Source organism: Felis catus, chromosome B3 (assembly GCF_018350175.1).
Source record: "Felis catus isolate Fca126 chromosome B3, F.catus_Fca126_mat1.0, whole genome shotgun sequence".
Classification (NCBI taxonomy): Eukaryota; Metazoa; Chordata; class Mammalia; order Carnivora; family Felidae; genus Felis; species Felis catus.
Window position 1 is genome coordinate 111,898,212 of NC_058373.1, and position 20,301 is coordinate 111,918,512.

A 20,301-nucleotide genomic window follows, 5' to 3' on the forward strand; every position below is an offset into this window, starting at 1 on the left:
TCAATATTGTTATAAACATTGGGGTGCATGTGCTCTTTCAAAACAGCACACCTGTATCCCTTGGATAAATACCTGGTAGTGGAATTGCTGGGTTGTAGGATAGTTCTATTTTTAATTTTTTGAGGAACCTCCATACTGTTTTCCAGAGTGGCTGCACCAGTTTGCATTCCCACCAGTAGTGCAAAAGAGATCCTCTTTCTCCGCATCCTCACCAACATCTGTTGTTGCCTGAGTTGTTGATGTTAGCCATTGTGACAGGTGTGAGGTAGTATCTCATTGTGGTTTTGATTTGTATTTCCCTGATGATGAGTGATATTGAGCATTTTTTCATGTGTCGGTTGGCCATCTGGATGTCTTTGGAGAAGTATATATATTCATGTCTTTTGCCCATTTCTTCACTGGATTATTTGTTTTTTGGGTGTTGAGTTTGTCAGTTCTTTATAGATTTTGGATACTAGTCCTTTATTCCTTTATCTGATATGTTGTTTTCAAGTATCCTCTCCCATTCCACTGGTTGCCTTTTTGTTTTGCCAATTGTTTCCTTCACTGTGCAGAAGATTTTTCTTTTGATAAGGTCCCAGTAGATCATTTTTGCTTTTGTGCCCCTTGCCTCCGGAGACGTGTTGAGTAAGAAGTTTCTGTGGCCGAGGTCAAAGAGGTTTTTGCTTGCTTTCTCCTCGAGGATTTTGATGGCTTTCTGTCTTATGTTTACTTTCATCCATTTTGAGTTTATTTTTGTGTGTAGTGTAATAAAGTGTTCCAGGTTCATTTTTCTGCATGTCGCTGTCCTGTTTTCCCAGCACCACTTGCTGAAAAGACTGTCTTTATTCCATTAGATATTTCTTCCTGTTTTGTCAAAGATTAGTTGGTCGTACATTTGTGGGCCCATTTCTGGGTTCTCTATTCTGTTTCATAGATCTGAGCGTCTGTTTCTGTGTCAGTACCATACTGTCTTGATGATTACAGCTTTGTAATACAGCTTGAAGTCCGGGATTGTGATGCCTCTGGCTTTGGTTTTCTTTTTCAAGATTGCTTTGACTATTTGGGATCTTTTTCTGATTCCATACAAATTTTAGGGTTGTTTTTTCTAGCTCTGTGAAAAATGCTGGTGTTATTTTGATAGGGATTGCCGTTTATTTATTTATTTATTTTGAGAGAGAGTGTGAGCAAGCATGAGCAGTGGAGGGGCAAAGACAGAGGGAGAGAGAGAATCCCAAGCAGGCCCCCAGCATGTGGCCCAACTTGGGGCTTGAGTCCACCGCAGTGAGATCATGACTTGAGTCAAAATCAAGAGTCTGTCTACTAACTGACTGAGCCACACAGGCACTCATTTGGCTTTCATTTCTTTGCTGCAATATCTTGCTTAGGACAAATGAATTAAAGAATTTCACACATGGGGCAAATCTGTAGCCTGACTTGCAAATCCTTTTTTCCTCCAATCAAACCACTTGTTCCTTTGGTGCTAACATTCACTAAGTTTTCAAGAAGCCATTTTCTATGGAGAATACATCTTCTTCGTGCCTCATTCCATTAGTGACTCTCTCTCTCTCTCTCTCTCTCTCTCTCTCTCTCTCTCTCACACACACACACACACACACACACACTTTGTTCTTACAAAGTTCATTATTGAAAAATAACCTAGTAATACCATTAACTCAGACATCTGTACTTTCACCCCAAAGCACAACAAACCTCCCACTCAGTATAATTTGTCTGTACACATTTCTTCTAACCTTCAACCATGTTTTCTATGCATCTTTAAATACTATTTGCTGATCAAGGAATCCATTCTAGTTTGTGACCATATTCTTTTCCACATCTGTTTCAGCCATTTTTACCATAGAAGGAAGAACACAGAAAAAATATGCATGATCTTTTGCTTCTTCTAAGAAATCCTTAAAGATGCTTCTTAATTGTTGTACACTGACATTTAAAAAAAATAGTGGATTGGGCGACACCCAACCTAAAATAATGCCAACGCTATTTTAGAAGTTTGTGTCTTCATTCTGAATGCTTACTTTTTGGACATTCTGCTACTCATGGTGACTTCCTACTCACATGCAGCCTAACATTTGAGGCAGATTAATGACAGTGGATGTAAACATGTATTTCAAAGAATCATCGTTTCCATGTTTTTCATTTGGCTGACGTCTTGTCAGAAGTGATCAGATCACCACTGCTGCACCTCACAGCATGGCTGACCCAGAGCCCATTTACGTGCTGGGCTCATGGTCAGCTGGGCCATTTCCACATTGTCTGTCCGCATAAATCTTCCAACTGCTATTTCTTGGCAGGAAACTTTTAAAGCCAAGTGTTCATTTTCTGAGAGTTAGTTTAGTTAAAATCGGGTACTGTATTCCATCAATGTCCCAACAGGGCATATTTCACACTACACTGAAGTGAAAGATGCCACGTGTAGAGCCCCAATTTATGTCAGCACAAGGTCCATAGGTGACAACCGTGTACACCTTGGCGAACTGTTTATAAAATTCACAGCAGCACGCTTCAGTTCTGCTTCCAAAGCAGAGGTGGGTATATGTAGAATGGATCTGCCTGGAAATAGGAGGAGAAGGGCAAGTGATGGTCACTTGGGATGGTTGAAGCCGATGGGGAAAACATCCTCATCACAGACTCGCCTTCCTGACCCCCGGTATAACCCTTCAGTTTGGCCCTGGGAGATCTGGCTTTGTAGATAGGAGCTCATTTCTTGCCTGTCCAGGTATAATATGGATGTAACCCACAGCTGTCTTGTCCTCTCTTTGGCAAACACTCCTATCTCCCCACACACGCTCTTAAACTCTTCCACAGTTCAATACTCTTTTCTTGTAAACAAGACTTGGAGAGAATATTTTTTTTTCTCTTGCCCAAAAGCAGATTCAACCTACTCCATCGAGGTGGTAGAGGGCTTTCCCCCTCGCTACAAAAGCAATAAAGCTGACTTTGCTGTCGTTAAGTTTTATAAGGTAGTGCTGACCCTATCACGGACTGTTCTCCTCCAGACTGCTTTACTCATTAACCACAGCTGAGTGTTAACCTTTCCAGACATAAATAATACAGCAGCACCTTGGCCTGAATGGAAGAGGGAATGGCTAAGCCTTTAATTTGTCTTTTCCCTTGGATACTTGCAAACTTCTTTTTCTTCTTGTGTTTGACAAAATGTCAAAACCGTATTTCTCTTTGTGTTAAGAAATTCTTCATCCAGCCCTGAACCTGTGCTCTCTGCCATTTAACTTTGCAACATGTGTGGTGGGAGGGTGACTCAGCCATGTGACGTGCTTTGGCCAGAGAGATATTAGCAGACGCGACCAACAGGCAGCAAATGGGTGTGGGCACTGGAGCTTGCTCCCCTGTGCCTCCACAATCACCAGAATGACAAGCTGTGCTAGCCCACTGGTCCCAGGATGAGGCTGAGGTTCATATGGAACAGAGTACTTCAGTCACTCCAGTTACCACAAACTCATCCAGATTAGCTGACAACTGCTGAGTCTCAGACAGGGAAGTCCAGCCAATATCAGTGAGTGAAGCCACCTCGCTGACCCCAAGTTGATTCCAGAAGTGAGAGCATAAACACTGGTGAATGCGCCTGGGATTCCGTGGTTCTTGGGTCTGCCCTTCTGTCTAAAGCCTGCCCCACCCCTGCACTCTGGACCCAGGCAAGCCCTCTTGTCAGGGACCCCTCTCTAATCATCACCCTGACTCCTACTTCCTGAGCCCCTTCTTCCTTATTGGCTCTTTTCTCATCAGCACTGGAATCATCTCGTCTCTCCTATCATTTGCTCCTTGGGTCTTATCACCCTCCTCCACTTACCACCTCATCTGCCCTTCCCTTTACAGGTAGAATATTGAAGGAGAAAGTTAGCCCTGCCCCCAGGTTCCACTTCCCACCATCCATTCACTCTGCAATTGCTCTCCTGTCACATTACCAAAACTGCTCCTGCCCAGGCCACTGGAGATCTGCTAGTTACGGAATCATGGACACTTGCCCTCCTTCACCCTTTTTCTCCCCCCTCTCTCCCCCTTCTCCTCTTCCCCCGTCACATATTCACTCTGGCATCATATTTTCCTGGTCTCCTACTTCTCTGCTGATCCTCCGGTTGCCTCATGATCCTTAGGCTGGTTCCCTCAGGGTCTGTCCTCAGATCCCCCTCTTTACTCTCTCCCTGGGATAATCTCATCCCATTCCCATTGTCTCTGTTACCAACCATAGGCTGGGGACTCCCACATTTCTAAGTCCTGCCAGTTCCCTGTACCAAGCTTGAGAAATGTATGTGTAAGAGTCTGTTGGAGAGCCCAGAGACAAATGTGAGATCTCTACAATTTAACGCGGTGTCCCCTTTAGACCCCCTCTTTCCCCAGTGTCTGCCATGTAAGTGAACACTACATCTCTTCCAGACAGTAACACAAGCTTTATTTAGCCCTAGCTTCTCTCCTGCTTCCTTTTCCCACATTCAACTCATTCTCAAGTCCTGCTAATTCTACCCTCCTAACACATCGTCAGTCGTTCACTGCTCTCTATCTCAACGTCAGCTACCTTAGCTCAAGCCACTTTTATCTTTTGACTTGATTGCCTTTCCAGGCTCCTAACTTGCCTCCCATCCTCACCTTTCCTGGCTCTAAGCCATTTCCCATACTGCTACTAACACCATCCTCCTAAAATGAAAATTTGATCACCTCATTCCTCTGCTTAGAAGCTTTCAATGATTTTCCACTGCTGGGAATCACCAAAGTCTCTTTGTGGTCTGGATCCTTGCTTACCTCTCCAGTGTAACCTCTTGACATTCCCTTCCTAAAACTAGTGGAAGCCATAAAGAGCTACTTGCAGGGGCACCTGGGTAAACTCAGTTGGTTAAGTGTCCAACTCTTGATTTTGGCTCAGGTCATGATCTCATGTTCATGGGATTGAGCCCCACATCAGGCTCTGCACTGACAGCACAGAACCTGCTTGGGATTCTCTCTCTCCCTCTCTCTCTGTCCCTCTCTCGCTTGAGCTCTCTCTCAAAATAAATAGAGAAACATTAAAAAAAAAAAAGAACTACTTGAAGTTGCTCAAGGACACCCTGTTTTCTCCCCCTTGCAGCTTTTGTACCTCCAGCTCTGCCTGCTTGGAATAACCCACAGCACAGACTTGCACTGGCAGGTCAGGTATGAAGCATCCCTGTATCCCCCACATGTATTGGCACATCACCCCCACCCAGTCTACTACTTACACTCTCCCCTTTCACTCAGTGGCCTCCTTCCTTGTCCATCAACTGTGTGCAAGTCCTTGAAGCAGGGATTGTGTCTTGTTCATCCCTGCATCCTCAGAACCCACCACATCTGGGAACATAGTAGGTGGTCAATCAACGTCGGTTGACTGATTTGACTGAGAAAATAAATTAATTAATACACACATGAACCACAGACCTCTCAACTGAACGCTTTTCTACCTTGTATACTGTAGAGGGAAAACCTTTTGATTCCTCAAAGATTTCCTCTTCTCACCTATCATCTACAAATGGGTTCTGTCCTTATTCTATTGGTGGTATCTTTAGGTCCTATAAAAATGTCTACAATTCTTTTATGAGCTATCTCAGAGCAATACACTTCTTAAGCTTCCCTTGTCTCTAATGGTTGCCATATGGGGACGTGATACACTAATGTTTGCTTCAATAAGCTGAAGTTATTGTTAAAACAAACTGAACCGCCTTCAGCTCACCTCCCATTCTAAAGGGCCCACTAAAATTGATTCTGTGAAATAGGCTTTTAAAAAATATCCTCCTTAAGGACAAAATATAAACAGGGGAGGGCTGTTAGCTCAGAAAACACAAGTCTATTTGGAGACCACGTTTGTTTCACTTGACCACACAGGAGGTGATAACATCACTGTCATAAAGCGGTCTAAACCTGTTTTCATCCACACTAATGGACCCAGAGTTCTCAAAGATTCTGAGAACAAAATGATGCCAGATTCAGCTTTGAATGACTTGGGGAGTGACCCAGCTATGACATGCCCACAATTCATGTGTCTGTGTGATGATGGGGACAGTGCACACAAGGACTATAGCACAAAATTTCTTGTTCATTTGTACCATAAGTTCTCCATACTGATAAACCAGAGTACCACAATTCTGTGTCTAAAAGCTTTTCTTAGGATGGCATGAAACCTATGGATTATGCCAATTTATACACAAACACACACACATATATTTTATAATATTTGTCATGTAAGCCTTCTGTTTACTATCTTCTAAGACTAAGAATAGTAAATAGCTCCAGACTGACTATTTTCTTGCAATTGACCCATTTGGAGTCATATTGTGAATTGAGGGTTCTAGAATCACCATCAGGGAAGCACTTCAGGACTGGAACTCAGCTTCAATACAGAGAAGAAAGTTTTGACTCTCTAGCTCCTGTTGGTAGAAAGCCTTGGCAGTGGTCATTTGGCTGCGTGGTTACCTTGAACTCTGATTGTTTGTGTCCACTTCCAGGGTGAAATGTATCCTCAGAGGCCTGAAAACATACCCCAGACAGGAAACACAGATGGACGGGCCAAGGAAATGCATCAAATAGACCTGGAAAGGCAGTGGAGGTTCAGAGCGAACACAGCCCCAGGCAAGGTACTGGGAGAACCCAGTATATTATAAACATATAATATAATGTTGTCATGATCTATGCCAGACCTTTTGTTTTTGGACTGAGGAAGTAGAGTTCAGTGTCTGCAAAGTTCTGAATGAATGTTTTCTCTCCAGCCATACAAGTTGTAGGAATGGAGAGAATGACCTCCAACGACTTCAGAAGGTAGTGGAGTGTCCAAACTCTCATTACTATATACTGCTATAAGTTAAAAAAATGTATATTTATTTATTAATAGATTGCAAGCATGTACTACCATACTAACATAATGTGCACGTGATAAAGCATATACAAAAAAAAAAAAAAAAAGGAAACTAAGCAATGTCTGAGATAAATGTACAGGGCTTCTAACACTTTCTTCCCACATGATACAAGATTGCCGTTCATGTCTCCTGTTGTGATGAGGGCCATCTCTGCTAATGGTGAAGAGCTTTAGCTACTCACATGCCAGCCTACAGAGAACAAAAGGAAGATCAAGTGAGTGAGAAGTTGGAGAATTCTTCAGAGAGGGGATTATACGTGGAGATGTGGACTTCCATTTCTGGAGATGTACTGGACCAGAAATCCTGATAACCTTTCCACTCCAAACTAAACAAGCAAACAACAATTTTTTAAATTGAATAATTTAAATAATTATTTATGAATAATATGTTTTAAAAATTCAGAACCCTTGGGGCAGTGGAGAAAGACTCAGGATATAAAAATAAAGTGGCCATGGAAGACAGCAACTGTCCTTAAGGGTTTCTCAGACCCCTTCATCTATTTCAGTGCCTTGGGTTTCGTGGCCATGCTGTGGGAGGCGGGCAGTTGGAATGGCAGGGGTTCCACACACACTACTCCCTCAGTGGAAGGAAAGAAAATTCTGCTTCACAAGGACACAAACGAGGAAACTTGTCTCAGCCTGCCTTGGCCCTTGGAAAAAGAAAAATCTCTCTCAAGTAAGTATCCCAACCACAGAACTGTTTCCAGGCAGGTCTGGGGCTTGAATTTGCACTATCTCTGTATACGAAAAAGCATGGAGATTAATTACCAGGAAATTAGTTCAGCCCGATGTTGAAAGCACCCTGGCAGATGGCAGCAGCATAAATGCAAATTCTTTCTGGAAGAACAGAACTTTATCAGCCCCAGTCTCCTGGGGTTCCCATCGATACAGGCCTGAGAAACGGGCATGCAGAGGAGAGAGAAGGTCAACCACAGAGTCAAGCAGAGTTTCCCAAAAGAGATGGTATAGAAAATAGGAAGAAGCAGTATTAGAAGAGTAGAGGCTGAGGACTTTCCAGGTTGGAATCACAATAAATCCCAAGCAGGATAACAAAGAAAAAAAATCCACACTTTGACACACTTTTGTAAAATTGCCTTCACCCCGAAGGCAAAGAACAGATCTTAAAAACAGCCAGAGAGGGAACTTGGATCATAGGAACGGCAACTGACAGCCACAAGCCTCTCCAACAGCAACACAGAAGCCAAAAGTAGAGGAAACCCAGCTCCAAAAGGCTGAGAATCAAAAATGGTATACCCTGTGAACATGTCTTTCACGACAATACAGAGAAAGAAAAAACATTTTCCAGACAGATGTCAAGAGAATTCGCCACCATGAGAACCTTCCTTCAATAACCTCTAACCTTTGAGCGATCCCTCTCATTCTGAGAACAGTTCTCACAGTGCTGATCCAGAGACTGGCAGGAGTCGTTTCTACAGGAGAAGATGGTCGCCTCCCTTCTGTCCCTCTCGCACTTCCTGTCTCGGTCCCCTGTGCCCAGAGCTACCTGAAAGGGCTGGGTGTATTTCTTCTCTCCCTTCTCTTATCACATTGTTGACACGACATTAAGGAGCCCCCTGAAGGATTGTTCTTTTCCTTTCCTGAATGGGCTGTCTGCACCAGATGTTAGAAATCAGATTCCATCCAGAAATCTCCGAAAAGAGGCCCTTTCTGGGCTCCCCCACAAGGCAAGGCCAGAAAGGCCTACGGGGTTCACACAAGAAAGAGAAGGCTAACAAGCTTTGTTTTCCAGTCGGCCTGATATTCATCCCCATTGGCAGTGGTTCAGTGTGCTCGTCACCAACGTGTCTGGGTGACGCTAACAGCACCGTCAGGTGAAGTGAGAGGGGCACAGTGAAGAAAACACCAGGAGGCATAATTAGAACGAAGCGCTAATAACTCTGTCCATCAAAAAGCCCCCTTTCCTTGTGACTCTGGGCGCAGTTCATTAAGCAGCGCTGCCAGCTGGAAAGGAACAGGCAAACATGTGCCAGGGTGAGCCTGTCCTTGTCCTCGAGGCTGAGAGCACCTCCTTGCAGCCCAGCTGCCTAGAGAGCTCGTGGACACAATGTGCAGCTCGAAGCGACTCATGATGTCGGAGCTTGGGACCAGTCCTTAGCACCCCACCATGGGGTGACTCTTCTGAAGTGAATTCGCTCCAGGATGGAGCCCTGCAGGGCATCAGTAGCCTGCAGAGGTAAGATCGGCTTTTCTCAGGGAGCCTGAGCATCCAGTACGGCAACACGCATCACAGGACAGAGGTTCATGCATAAAAGGTTCAGGCAAACTACAAGTGTCTGACTAATTTTATGGTTTCCAAATAACACAGCCATTCCGCCATCCTTCACAGGGAAGAAAAACTCAGGCATGATTCCTGCCTCATTTGCTTCTTGGAACAAACTTGCTAAGACGGAGATTATTGGCATTCTTACTTTACAGATGGAAGGTGCTGAAGGGGATAGTGAAGGGGTCAATGCCCTGTGGCTGGTAAGCTCAGAGCCCTAGTCCTTTCTATGCAAAGACAGAGCTTAGTCCCACAAAGATGGTAGCTCCTAGCCTGAGAGGTTATGCAAGTACATAAAAAAAATCCTATTAGTATTTATGGAGCTCTTCCTTTGTGCTAGGAACACACACAGGGTTTTACATGTGTTAATTCTTTTAATCCTCACAGCCTCCTAGGAAGTAAGCACTATTTTTATTCCTATTTTACAAAATTGGAAAACTAAGGCCCTGAGATGTTAAGTTTCTTGCCCAAGGTCATAGAGCTAGTTACCCCTCCAGAGCCTTTGTTCTTCATCCCTCTTGTGAGTGTCACATTCTTTCATCCCTCCTTCCTTTTTCCTCCAGCTCTCTTCTTCCTCTTCTGTCCCTAAATAAGATTCTGGTAGGTACTGAAATGATAAACCAATATAAAGAAAATTTTCAGGGAGCCCGGGTGGCTCAGTAGGTTAAGCGTCCAACTCTTGATTTCAGCTCAGTCATGATCACATGGTTCATGAGATTGAGCCCTGTATCGAGTCTGCTTGGGATTCTCTCTCTCTCTTTCTCTCTTTGCCCCTCTCCTGCTTGTGCGCACATGCTCTGTTTCTCTTTCTCTCTCAAAAAAGGAAATGTTTGTTCATTGTTTTTTCTTTCATCACCAGTGCTGTCACCTACTAAGTTCTCAACCTGGATGGCATCTTTGGCCGTTTTTTTCTGAGGAGGGAAGGATCAGCATTAAGTGACTTAAACTCAGTCACTCTTGAAGGCACCACGAGCATGAGACCTAACAGGTACTTTGTGACTGTGAATGAAAAGAAGCCTGACTGGCAAGGACTTAACCCAGGTCTTGGCAGTGTTAGCCGGGACTGGAACTAATGATCCACAACTCGATCTCTGTGACCTAACCCAGGGCTGGTATCCACAATACACCCAGGTGCAGAGCACCCGCTGGCTGCCCGCAGCCTGGACCAGGTTCTGTCCTGGCAAGGCTAGCAGAACAAGCCTGCTTGTGCTCTCCTCACCGCACCTCCCCAAAAAGCAGGTGTACAAGTTGGCTGGCCATCAGAGGAGGTGACTGCCCCCCTGGTGTCACATGTAAGGTTTATTAAACTGCAGAGCATCAGAGCTTCATTTGTGACTGGCCAATCCTCAGCAGCCTGCCTTTGTCATCTGTTGTCACTGACTGTGTTTCACTGTCACAGCTTTATTAGGATGTGGTGACACCTTGCCATTGCTCCTTTGTTTGGGCCCATTGACTGGACCATATGTCTGAGGAGTCTCTGCCAATAGATCTATCGTATATTAATTGGCTCTGCTTTGGATTCTGCAAACGTTGCCAGGCTAGTCATGGGTAGAAAAGGTGTCTTCAGGGGCAAAGATATAGAGGAATGGATAGGCCCAAGTTTTTTGGCCCTGAAGTTTATATAATTGTGAGGACCCTCTTTAAGAAAAAGAACACATTATGAATATGAAATTTTGGGGCCCTTGCAAGGCCCTTGGAGGGACCTATGTGAGTGGGATGGGTGTGCTGATAATTAAACTTCATTAGCTTCACGGTAAGAGTATCTCTTGTGTCAGGTGATCCACAGATGGATGGAAGCAAGCCTGCCACATCTGTGGTTGCCATTGGGGTAGACCTCTGCCGTGGCTTGCTTGAGGGTCTATCTATGGAAATCAGTCTTCCTGTTTAGCACTTAGCAAAGGAGGAGAACACAGGAGAAAGAAGAAGATTCAGTTCCCAACACAACTTCAAGAAAGAAGAAAGTCAATTGCTCCACCTAACAGAGCACAAGCCACAGAGAGAGTAGAGAAAACAGAAGTGTCCAGAGAGTGAAACAATCTCTCACTGGGCCCCTAAAACTCATCAAGAAATGAATCAACACTATTTTGGAAGGAGGAAGAGGGGCTGAAGTAAAGAACTAAAATATTGTTCACTCATCCCACTAACTAGTCTAACTGTTGTCAGTAGGTAGAGTCATCTCTATGTTGGCTATTTGCTATTTGTTCCCCATCTGCTGCCCCCTTATATTGCTTTCATTCACTGTCTGCTCATCTCTACTTTGCTGTTAGCCCAAAAAGCTACCAGTATGGGTTGCATCGCCCAGGCTCCCTGGCCCTCTGGCCTACAGTTGGTCTTGGCCATTTGGAAGCACCAGCAGGAGACCAGAGGTGAGAGGACAGAGAGACTGGGGTATTTCTTTCCTGTTTCTCCCTGCTTCAGTGTCCTAGTTCTGGCAGGGGCTGAGCCATTATGCCTCCATAATTACAGTTCTCATGGGCTCTGGTCACAGGCCTAGAGGCAACAACGACTTCCCACTGTTAGTGTCTAGGTGCCTCAACATACAAAGGACTGTCAGCTTGTCCAACTGAGGCCTCTTATGACTTTCTTTCATAGAATGAGAAGGAGGAGGAAAGAGAGAGGGACACACAGAAACAGGGTAACAGGCAGAGAGTAAGATAAATAAAGAGAGAAACATACCTGAAATGATTAAGTGAGAACTCTTTTTATTTGCTAAAGTCAGCTTGGCCATTCCCAGTCAGCATTTCTGAAGGATCTTTGAAATAGAACCTAATGTAAAATGTTGATGATTTGTAAAAGCTGCAGGGATTCTTATGTGGAAATAAAGGGGAAGAAGATCACACTTGGTCTTGAAAGGAGATCTGTTGTTTTGAAGTTGGAAGTTGCGCTAAGGGTGGCCTTTTGGCAGAAACATTTCTCTCAAGTCTTTAGAAAGTGATGAAGGGTAAATAATAAAGATTCCATCTTCCTTTGGCTGCTGGTGGGTCAGAACCGTTTGGGCTAGAAGAGCCTGCTGGAGAGCTGAGATCTTAGCCACTGTAACCTCAATTAGTCATGGAGCTTGAACAAATTCCTAAACTCCAGTGACTCCATTTCCTTTCCTGTGAGATGGGATTGATGATGCCTATTACTTCCCCAGTGATGCTTCATGAATGGAAGCTCGCATAAATATCACACTGTACAAGTGCAAAGAGGACTAGTTCTTTTAGTAAATTGATGATACTTGGTCCAAAAACAGAGATTATTTTAAGTGTTACAACCATACAGGTTTTCCATGTTGGAGATTATAGCAATGAGAGTCCTAGCAAGAAACAAAATACAATGAGGACACTCATTGAACAAAAAGCCTTCTTACAAAGGTGTGGTCAGGGAAACAGCAAGGCATGTTGAAGCACCCAGAGACTACAAAGAGTGGGAAGCCATTACTACCTCTAGGCTTCTGACCAGAACCCAGTGAGAGCTAAAGCCATGGAGGTAGGGTCACTCAGGGTCACTTTCAATAAGAAACTCAGCCCTACTTCAAAAAAGGAGGGTAAGAGGTGAAAAATGCCACCATAAATCTCTTGGTTGTTTTCTCTTAAGCCTATTTTGGAAGTAAGTGAACGTATCTATTATAAATCAACTAACTGAACAGGTAAACATTGTTACTGACATCACAGAGTTTGTTAACTTTTATTCCAGAATAAATTGTCAAGGCTTCCTTAAATAACAAACATTTGGCTTATTGAAGAATATATACTCATTTAAAGGGGTTTCTGACTTGCCTTTTTTTTTTTTTTTGAAACTTAAACATGTTGATGGCTAGATAAACATACCTGAAAAGTAGCCTTGGCCCACAGCTTCCTTACTGACCAGTAGTTCTTCTTTTTGGTGGTTCATCTGCCCCCTGACCACTAACCCAATATTTATTCTCCACTTTATCTCTTAAGAAGGGAGGCCCAGTGACCCAACTGGAGTTCCAGGGTTGTTGATTCAGCTCAGAGGTTGGATAGAAGCTTGTGGTTCTTCTATATAGAAACCTTCTCTTGTCTGCTTCATAATCCCTCTCTCAGTACACATGCCCATAGAGAAAGGCTCAATAACTTTGTCCAGGAACTCTCATGGAGGACAAAGCCCTTCACATTGGCCATAGGGTCCCTGAGGCCTGTCTGTGCACTGAGCTTTTTCCACAATGAGAAATAGATTCTCAAAAGCTGCATCTAAAAATATAACTTGCTATTGATTATCTTCCTGCATCAGGGAAGGCCAAAAGACATCAAAATCTTATGACCAAGAGAAATCCAATGAGCAGATGCCCTTTGCTCTGGGCCATTAGTTTCTTTCACCCTGCTTAGGGATTCTGTAAATCACCAAAAACAAGGAGAGTAAACACAAGGCGAGGGTGAGGCTAACCATAGAAGGGCCACTCAACCCACCATACTCCTGATCTGTCAGTATCTTTACAACTCCATGCCTTGTGCAGGATGCCTGAGTGAAAATCTTTCCCCAGGCTAAAATTCTATACCTGCTAGGAAGTCAGATGATGAAACAAATGGGAAAATAATTGAGCTGGGGCTGTATTTGAGCTGCAAAATTTCAGAGATGAGTTCCCTCAGCCTAACTTGATATGAAGAATACAACTTTATTACACAGCATCTATGACTCTATATCTAAAAATTCTTTCAGAGCAAATTTATTTGTGGTTTGGACAATTTGAGAGTTTCAGGCCAAGGAGACACTAATGTCTTTAGCTGAGATTTGGAATGAACTGGAAGTCCAGTGAAACACAGATACAGTCTTCATGAAGGGGTCTACATGAATCCTGCTGTCTCAGCTTCAGGACCTCCTACACTGGAACCTACCTTGACTATCCTTTTGGTTTCCCATTCTCTGCTATGGTTTGGCTTGTCTTCCCTCTGGCTCAGGCTACACTTGTCTGAACTTCCCTCTGGCCTTCCCAGTTCAGGTCATTCAGACTCCATGAAACTTGGAGATAGTTTAGGAACTGCTTTACTGCTGTCCTTCTCAGTGAACATAAAGCCAAGCCATCTGCTGCAAATAAAGGAATGGAAACTACAAATAGGGACAGGGTAGAGAAATTGAGGCAACTGATAAAGGATTAAATTAGTCATTAGAAAGTTTCAGGTGCTAAGGGGTTGGCATCGCTCATGCATAAGGATGGCCCTACAATGGGCGTTCATAGGTACCACTAAACAGCAGACCTTGAGGAAGGGGTGGTTGGATTGGATTTTTCAAGCTGGGATTGTCAAGGTGCTGATTATCAGTGGAAAGATGACAGCTCACTGGGCAGAGGAGAGGATTGGGAAGAGTGTTTGTTAAGTAACTAACAATGAAAAACATAATGGTCCAAAAGGAGGGATTGTCAGAAAGCACCAGTGGACTAGAAGGCCCAGCAGAGTCAGAGAACTAGAAGTCTTGAGGGATGGAAAAATGTGTCTGGTGAGACTGGTAACATGTGAGAGAAATAGGAAGACAGCCAGGAGTGAAAATTCCAAATTTCAGGCAGCACAAAGGGAGAGGGAGGAGGTGGCTTGCTTTAGGGTGTGGCCATGGCAATTGGTGGACAAGGGGAGGGAGGGGTCTGGACTGGGCTGATCAGTGGCCAGGCCTTGTGGACCTTGAGGTCAATTAGCCTAATGGCAGGAACAGATCTTTCCAGAGAACATGGAGCTGGTAAATAGCAGTGACTAGAGCCCAGGCCTCTAGGCTCCCTTCTTTTGTGTTCCCTGCATTAGTAAGCACTGCCCACCCTTCCTGCTAACATTGGCACCAGCTCACAGTGGAGAAAGCTGTAGGAAGCCCCACTTAGGTCTCAAATTCCAGGTGTCAGGATGGCAGCCCCTTCCCTGTTCAGGAAGACCCTGGGGTGCATCTCTCTCTATGAGGTTGAGAATCCTGACTCCTGATCCACCTTCTCATTCCAGATTAAGTCCTTAAAAGTACCTACCTAGAGGTTAGCCTGGAAAAAATGATGAAATGGACATTTTCTTTTTTTTTTAGATGAGGTTCTTTGTTCTTTTCTCCTGGTTAGATCTTGTCTCCTCCATGACCCTGTGTCTGAGCTAGAGATGTCACAAGTGCCAGTCCTCAAGCAACACGGAATCAGAATCTCAGCATTCTGCTTAGTTCCAAGTTAACATTCCTGGCATCCAATCAAAGTGCTCATTTTCTGGTGCATGTTCAAAAGTCAATACCACCATCAAAAACAGAATTCAAAAAATTGGGACAATGTTTTGTTTTGTTTTAAAGGAATTTTCCTCTTAAAAATGAAAATTTAGCTACCAAGAAATGGCTACCAGCCAGGAGAAAGGGACACTATGATCCTCTGTAAGTCACACTACCTCCCTGGGCTTTCTCATCTTGAAATATCTGAGGTCTCTTCCAGCTTTAAACATATGAATAGACTTAAATTGTTAAATAGCTTTCATGGACCCCAAAAGAAAAAGTCTGGTTTAGTTGCCGTTGTCATTTTTTTTTTAAGAGACGCTGAGAGAAATCCTGCACCAGTGTTGTTCCTATTCACCTCATCATTTCCTTTTCTTTCATTGCATCTCACATCTCGGCAGAGAGTTTATCTTTACTCTATTTCCCAAATCTCCCGTATTATTCTCATGGTGTCTGTTTGACTCTATTCACTGTATTGAAGTTTGGAATACTGTTTTCTTGAAAGATAACACCCAAAGCCAAATTCTCATAAAAGAGTGTCGCTTCGGTTTGAAGAACAGAAATGAGTTAGCAGTAAAGATAAGGCCCTCCCTTCATGTTAAGACCAAAGAATTCTGAAATCTTTAAGAAGCCCAATTATTAACTGCATACTTCACTGACGATGCCAAAATAGATACATTATACTTTACAGTAAAGAAATATCACCTTTAGCAAAAGGCAGGGACAAAAAGTCCATTTAATCATCACTTATACAAGAACTTGGAGTCCCAGCATGACTTATCCCTTATCGCTTCAAACATTACGTCATTTATTCCCAGCTCTGTTTAACTCCCTTGTGTTGGATGTCTTCCTTTACTGAAATTGATCTTTGTTAATACCAGGCATAATGTGTTCTTCATTTCTTAAAGGAAACCGATGGACTCTTGCCATGACAGGGGATAACTGGAAATCTATATACTCCGGACACCGATTCCCCATCAATACACTGAAATGTCTTTTCTTTAAAAATAACAGCCCTGCATGAATGTGATCACTTTCCCAAATTAGTGTAATTGATGCACCCTGAGACCTTAATGATTCAGAAAGTGCATACTCGAGGGATATTTAAATAGCTATTTTGTAGGGAGATAAAATATGGGCCAATTCACCGAACACGCATTCCTTCAGTTTAGGAAACACTCAGAGCTCGGCTGAGGGCTGGCCAATGTGTCAGGAGGGTTGCTGTTAAATGATAAAGAGGGCAAATGATTTTGTACTTGCATTATCTCATCCTTTTCTAGGCCTTCAGTGAAGGATGTGCAAGACTGTGCATTTGAGGACGTGACAATTATTATAGCAGGGATTATTAAAGCAAGTATTACCAAAATGGAGATAAGACTCAGTTTTCTAGTCTGCAAATTTGGGATGATAATAATTTTTACTTCCTGGGGGTTGTTTGCTGATTTGAATCTAAATGAAGTGCCAAAGCATTATTGGGTCTGTAAAATAGCTTGGAGATTCCTTGGAACTTTTTCCTATGGCACCCTTTCTCTCTCCAGTGCAGTAGTGCTGTCTCCATGGAGGCTGTTCTGGAAATGCTGAATACATGAATACATGAATGAGTAAGCTCCTCCACCAACATCTTACAGGCATGCTCCAGCTGTAAGCCAGGGGGAATTGGCTGTGCTACTTCCAGCTAAAAGGTAGCAAGTATACCTCACTCATCATTTCTAAGCCCTTGGCAGACATAAATAATCAATCACAGCATTCTTCCCAAATGTGGCCTTCAAGCCATTTCTCAAGACAGCGTTCCAGGCAGCCATTACTGATTGTTCAGAGCTGACATCAGAGAGAAAAATCCATCTGAAATCTCTGAGGCTATCCAGATCATTGTCAGGGCAGAAAAGCTCACCCTGAACTGATGTTTGAGCCATTGATTGATCACAGCTTCCATCCTGGATTGTCAGGACTGCTCTCAATACTACCTCGTTGCCCTGTGGGTGGGGAAGGTAGGAAACTTAAGTCTGTCCAAGGGAAGAGGAGCTTGCTTTCAGCCGAAGGGCCTTGCAGAAGGACTTATCTGATTTGCCTTCACCTGGTGGTCCTGGACCCCACCTAGCCCACTTTCCTTCTCAAGTGAAGCAGCCCACTGTCAACTACCTGCAGTCTCTGGGCTTTATGCTCTTGGTCCAGAAATCCCCCAGGAGTTAACCAGTTTAATAACGAGCCCCACTCTTGCACTTCACTTGTGTGCCATCACCCTTCTTGGTATGTGTTGCTTCTGACCTTATTTGGCCGTGACCCTTGCCCAAGACATCGCTCCTCGCTGCTCAAATTCTCACCTGAATCCCTAACCTCCTGATGCCTTCTTGTCTACTCCCAGTTATCTGGATACTTGTCTGCAGTTCTGGTGACTCCTGGCAAACATCAGGCACATTATGCTGGATGCATATTCAAGGATGTCAGCCTCTACTAAAGAAAGATCCAACACTTTCTCCCTGCTTTTCTTGGTGCCAGCTTCCTTAAATCCGTTACCTAATTTAATTTTCAAAACACAGGCAGGAGGTTAATATAGCATCATTATAACCTATTTGGGACTAGAAATTCAGAGACAGTAAATAATGTGCCTGAGGTCACAGAGCTGGGATTCAAGATCTGACCCCAGCATCTGGACACTGCCTCCTGAATTAATGCATGCATGGTGGCTTTTTGGAGGGGTTCACAGTACAGGAATGTTATCTCTTTCCTCTCTTCTCTTCCCACCATCTCTAACCTCAGCTCTTCTCATCAGCACAACTTAGGCTCACGTGACTCATGTGAGGAGAGGGAGAAATAACAGCCTTCCCTGGTACAAGAAGCCCAATACAGTGATTTGTGGCATGGGGCCTGATAATTAACTAAATAGGATCCTTTACAATGAAACAATCTCACTAGTTTTTATTGCCACATTAAAATGTGAATCTTAAGCAAAACAAGAATATAAATCTTATTGGAGGATGCTGAAGTTTAAAACAATATATACTCAACTCAGTTCTCAATAGAGAGCAGTCTTTATTGAAGGCCATAAACATTTCTGCATGCCAGAGGGGAAATATGACCATAAAACTGGCTTCTATTTAGTGATTTGGTAAATGAAATCAATGGTTGTCTGAGTCCCAGCAGGATTCTTGGGGGCAGTCATTAAGGCCCCCACATACAAGAGCAACATTCTGTAGATCAATGTCACCCAAGGGCAATGTTACTCCCTGGGGGTGCTTGGATATATTCCTTTTGGGGGACTATTTTGGGCACTGTAGGACATTTATATCTCTGGGAATAGACCACTTCCCATTCCCAAAACTACTTCAGTGCATTTCCTAAAGAACCCCATTGGGGTTCTCCTCTCCCTCCTGTGTGAGCAAACCAGGACAGAGGTGAGCGAACCAAGGGTAAGTCTTCACTGTGTTCTCTCTGCACAGAGGAGGGTGCCATCTGCTTCTGACTTACTCCAAGACATACGATTTGTTCAGAACAAGAGAATAAGAGAAAGCCATCAGGGAAGGAAGACAAGAAAGGAGGTTAAGGTTTCCAAGAGATACTTATTTATAAAAGGTGAAATCTTGACTCTTACGCAAGTATAAAATGAACATGTCACTATAATGAGGGAACTAATAAGATATTACGACTAGTTCAGAGGAGGATTCAAAAAAAACCCACACATACATAGACCACCAAGAATGCTGAAAATAAATATAGTTGCCAAACTGGTCAATATCTACAGGGGAACAATCACCAGCCTCCCTGCTGGACACAGTTTGCTTTTCTACAGGCAGGAATCACTTGAACTGTTATCAGTATTCCACATCCTGACAGTATTGCCAAATAGTTTATAGACAATGAAAGATGAACCAGAGGGACGCCAAAGCTAGGACACCCAAGCAATCATTTTTGCCTGTTTCCAAAGTTTTTCATAGCTGATGTCACTATGGCCACCTCTCTCCTGCAATTCTCTCCAATCTCTCTTCCTTCTCTACACTCCAGCTATACTATCCTTTTTCACTCCATCAAAAAGGCCAAATCATCTCTATTTTGGAGACTTTGTGCTTCTGTTTCTTCCCCCTGAAAATCCATTCCTCCAGATTTTTGTGTGGTTGCTTCCCTCGCATCATTCTGTTTCAAGTCAAATATCATGTCTCTGACAGACCTTTCCCACCTGTGGCTCCCTTTACAGTATCCCACATCACCCCTTCTTATTTATTTTGTTCTTGTGCCTATGAGCTGGGTCCTCCCTATAGACTATAATCTTGGAGGGCAGAGACGGTCAGACCTGTGCACTGCCCTCCCCAGTACCTGGGTTGAGGGTGCTTCAGAAATATTTGCAGATCACCTGGTTGCTTGGGCAGCCAAACTGAGGCAAGCTGCTGTTCTCTCCTGTGGCTGAGAGTGGTACAGGTGTGACTCTTGGATCTGGCCTCTTAACTGGGACAGGAAGATGCCCTTGATGGAGCTACTATGAATTGTAATTGCTGAGGCCCAAAAAAGGATGGGCATTTCAGGAAATGACAGCTTGTGCAGGTACCTCCGTGGCCAACTCCTGATGCCTCAAAACTCTACTAGTCCCCTAGGCATAGAGGCCATGCCAGGGAAAGTGGGTTAAGGAAGTAACCCTGAAGTGACTGAGTTTATCCTGAGTTGGTGAAATTGTGTTTTCTGCTACTAGGTGGAATGGGACTCGAGACACAGAAATTTAAAACTTATGTTTTGGACACCTGAGATTTGTGGCCTGAAATTATTTTCCCTGCTACAGAGACAAGTCTCTAGGCTAACCATCAAAAATAGGTCACGAATGTTGCATATCAATGTGTATAAAAGCCCTCCCCACTCCTCCCCCCCACCCCCCGGATCAGAGGTTGAGAAGGTTGAACCTTTTGCCTTCATTAACCTACTGAGCTGTTCTCTACCATCTTGAACTGACTATTCTGTGTCTTTCCGTGTTAACTGGCTCTGTCAGTATAGTGAGGGCCAA

The 20,301-nt window shown here is 43.8% G+C and overlaps 1 long non-coding RNA gene across 5 annotated transcripts; it reads right to left on the reverse strand.

The window, feature by feature from the left end:
• Nucleotides 1–1,537: 1,537 nt before the first annotated feature.
• Nucleotides 1,538–20,131, reverse strand: LOC109500882. Of its 5 annotated transcripts, XR_006599694.1 has the most exons (6): nt 15,100–20,131; nt 13,994–14,183; nt 9,645–9,762; nt 6,436–6,551; nt 5,208–5,362; nt 1,538–2,553 (listed from the first exon to the last, which is right to left on the reverse strand). It is a non-coding gene; the product is annotated as an uncharacterized LOC109500882 (long non-coding RNA). The 5 variants fall into 5 exon arrangements; XR_002743156.2 differs by lacking the exon at nt 13,994–14,183; XR_002158710.3 differs by lacking the exon at nt 9,645–9,762.
• Between the last annotated feature and the right edge of the window lie 170 nt (nt 20,132–20,301).